A 3,326-nucleotide genomic window follows, 5' to 3' on the forward strand; every position below is an offset into this window, starting at 1 on the left:
TTCAGACTCGTAGTGTCCCTATATAGGGTCTCTAAGATTGTGAATCTTTACAGAGTAGACAGACTCATCTTTCTCCCATCGAGTGGATGCTGAGTTTGAACCAATGACCTTGTAGTCAGCAACACAATGCCTAACTCACAGTGCCATGAGAGCTTAGTAGAATATGACAACACTTTGTTTGCACACATAAGTTTTAGTTTTAATTGCTGCTCTCTTCTTGAAGAGCCATATATTTATTTTATAGACCTATATTTTATTAGAATTCTAACTGATTTTAAGTATATTAAATTTGTCTTTTTAATGATAATTTTTCTATTAGAATAAAAAATAGTTTTTCAATGGTTGATAAAATAATCTGTGTACTTCAGCTCTTGGTTTCTTTTCTTTTTTGTTTACAAATTGGTCTTTATTTTCCATCAACCTTATTTCCGTTTTGTCGACGCCGGTGGAAGAACAGTTTAAGTCTAAGACCACGCAATGGCCTGAGCAGGGGTTGCTGCGGACCAGTCCTCAGTTGCGGGCTGAGCACTGTGGTCTTCAGGGGGGAACTGAAGCCTCCTGCCCCTGCCTCTTCCAACCATTCTGCATCCTCGGGCTGCGCCGGGGAGCAGTTCATTCACCCTGACACCCTTCCTTGGTCACAGCCTTGGCGGCAGCGGCCTGTTCTTCCTTTCTGATCTCCTCTGGGTCTCTGTAGAAGTTAAGGTCAGGCATGACCTCCCATGGGTTCCCTGGGGAGATGGTGCCCCGCAAGTGCAGAACTTCCCGGGCCAGCAGCCACCACATCGGGCACACCGAGTGAACTCCCTTGTTGGTCCATGGCATGGCAATGTCCACGTAGCGCAGAGGAGAGTCTGTGTGACACAGCAATGGTGGGCAAGGTAGCGTAAGGGGCTGGGGGGTCAGACCTGGGGTCAGTCACTACTAGGAGACGTGGCTCCCTGTATCTGGTTAGAGAAGGTTCCCGGAGGAGCTCCAGGGGCGGCAGCCCACTTCAGCAAAGCACGTTGGAGAATATAACACTGTGGCAGCAAGGTTTTCAATGGCAACCGTGGTGGGAGCTGCCAACGAAGCGTATCCCAGGTAGATCCTCTCCTGGTTTACGATGTAAACGCCATCACTCTTCCGTTTGTAGATGGACTATTCCATGTGGAGGTCAAGGTTGGCGCCACCTAAATGGACTCCTGCGGCAAGGAATTAGACATAGACCTCCTGCATCTGCAGGACTCAAGGGCTCCGGACATTGTGAACGTTTTCTCCCTTTTCATAATTTATCTTATTTTATTTTAATTTTTTTAAGTTTCCTCTTTAAGTTACGTTGGGGACCACAACAACACCCACGGACTCTTCTCTGGGTAGCACGGAAACACAGCTCTTGATTTCTTTAGCCAGTGAGGATATCATCGCAGTCAGTTTGGGTTTATATTAGCCGTGTTAGTGAATTTATTCATGTTGCATGGGGAAACCAATTTGATGATAGGATTTTGCACTCATTCAAGACTTCTAAAGATATATCACATGCCGTTGGGTCAATTCTGATTTCTGATCGGCCTCTAGAGCAGAGTCGAAGTGCTCCAAACGGTTTCTAAGGCTGGAAGCTTTATAGCTATAGACGACCACAGCTTTCTCCTGCAGAGCTGCTGATGCTTCGAAAATCTTGTGCTTAGCAGCCGAGCTGCTTAAATACTACACCACGAGGCCCCTTTCTATGACATAGAAACTAAGACTTTAGATATTTAATCCATTTTCCTCTATTCAATTGACATGATTTTTTTACTTTTCTGAGATTACCAACAACAAAAATTCCCTTGTGTTTAATTGAATCTAGGTTTACATTCTTTTTAGATTCACCATTATTTTCACTAAGCAGAAAATGAAGCTAATCAATGATAACACAGTAGTTTCTACATACATCCACTCTTATAGGCATCTGATTTAAGAGATGTTAAAATGGGGGTGGTGGTGGTGGTAAGCGTCATCATAGAGTCAGTGAAATACAGTAATATTTCTGGACCAAAAATACAGAAAATGAGACTTTGTTTTCCAATACATGTAACAAGAATCTTAATATCTATATTTCGACACTATATAGATAACTAAGTTGTAGAGAGACTCATGCCTAGTGTGTTAGTCTGGGTAGACTAGAGAAACAAATTCATGGACACATGTGTATAAGAAAGAGCTTTATATACAAGAGCAGTTGAATATTGAGAAACATCCCAACCTGGTCCAGTGTAAGCCCATAAATCTGGTATTAGCCCATATGTCTGATACCAAACTATAAAGTCCTCTTCTGACTCACGAAACGCATGCAATGATGCCAAATGCAGGACAATCAGAGGCCCGTGGTTAGAAAGTCTTTGGATCCAATGGCATTGTAAGCATCTCAGCACTGACAGGGGTCTCCATGCGGCTTCTCCAGTTCCAAGGCCTGCATCAGGGTAGGTCCATGTGGCTTCTCCTCAGGGATGTCTTGCAGGATGGGAGTTTTGTCAGTGGAGTCTCCAAGGGTCGAGAGAGTGTGTCTCCCACCTCCAAGGAGGAAATCCCAGAGTTCTTCCAGAATCCTCAGGTGAAGGCCATGCCTACACAGAAGCCTCATTGGCTATGATCCGATTGACAGAGACTAGACCCCACCCTTCACTCTTAATCCTCTCAAGTCCCAAATTGACACCAGATTATGTAACTGTCAAACCTAGTGAAGAAAGATATTTGTATGATAATTTGCTACCCGTATTGGTGTAGTGACAGATTTTATGGCTGGAGATCAAGCTGAAAAGTACCAGGTCTTCCTCCCTAGTTCAACTGCCTGTCATCTTGTTTGTTTATGCTATGTCAAGTGTAACTCCTTTTAGCTATGAAATGAAAAGAAAACAAACTCCCTGCCAACGAGTCAATGCATAGTGACCCTAAGGGACAGGGTAGAGCTGGCTCTGTAAGTTTCTAAGAGTGTCACTGTTTGGGGAGTAGGAAGTCTCATCTTTATTCTGTGGAGCAGATGATGGCTGCAAACTGCTGACCTCGTGGTTAGCAGCCCACTGTGTAACCACGACACCACCCTGGGATCTGCAAATGTTTCCTGATTGGTATGCCAGTAGGTAAGGTCCTTTAAGTGGGGCAAACAGTTTGTGCCTGACTACTAACCTAAAAATGGGAGGCAGGAACCCACCCGGCATCACCCAGAAGAAAAACTTGCACTTGGCTCTCCTTTTCACCTGCCTTCTAACCCATGGGTGCTCCGCCAGCTGGGATGGACTCAACAGCAATGGTTTTTGGTTGATGGTCCCTAGTTTTACCATAGCTTTAACTCCTTTCCTGAGTGTTAG

The 3,326-nt window shown here is 44.5% G+C and overlaps 1 pseudogene; it reads right to left on the bottom strand.

Moving 5' to 3' along the window:
* Nucleotides 1–464: 464 nt before the first annotated feature.
* Nucleotides 465–1,194, bottom strand: LOC142461111 (small ribosomal subunit protein uS2 pseudogene; annotated as a pseudogene).
* Between the last annotated feature and the right edge of the window lie 2,132 nt (nucleotides 1,195–3,326).

The sequence above is a fragment of the Tenrec ecaudatus genome, chromosome 11 (genome assembly GCF_050624435.1).
Source record: "Tenrec ecaudatus isolate mTenEca1 chromosome 11, mTenEca1.hap1, whole genome shotgun sequence".
Classification (NCBI taxonomy): domain Eukaryota; kingdom Metazoa; phylum Chordata; class Mammalia; order Afrosoricida; family Tenrecidae; genus Tenrec; species Tenrec ecaudatus.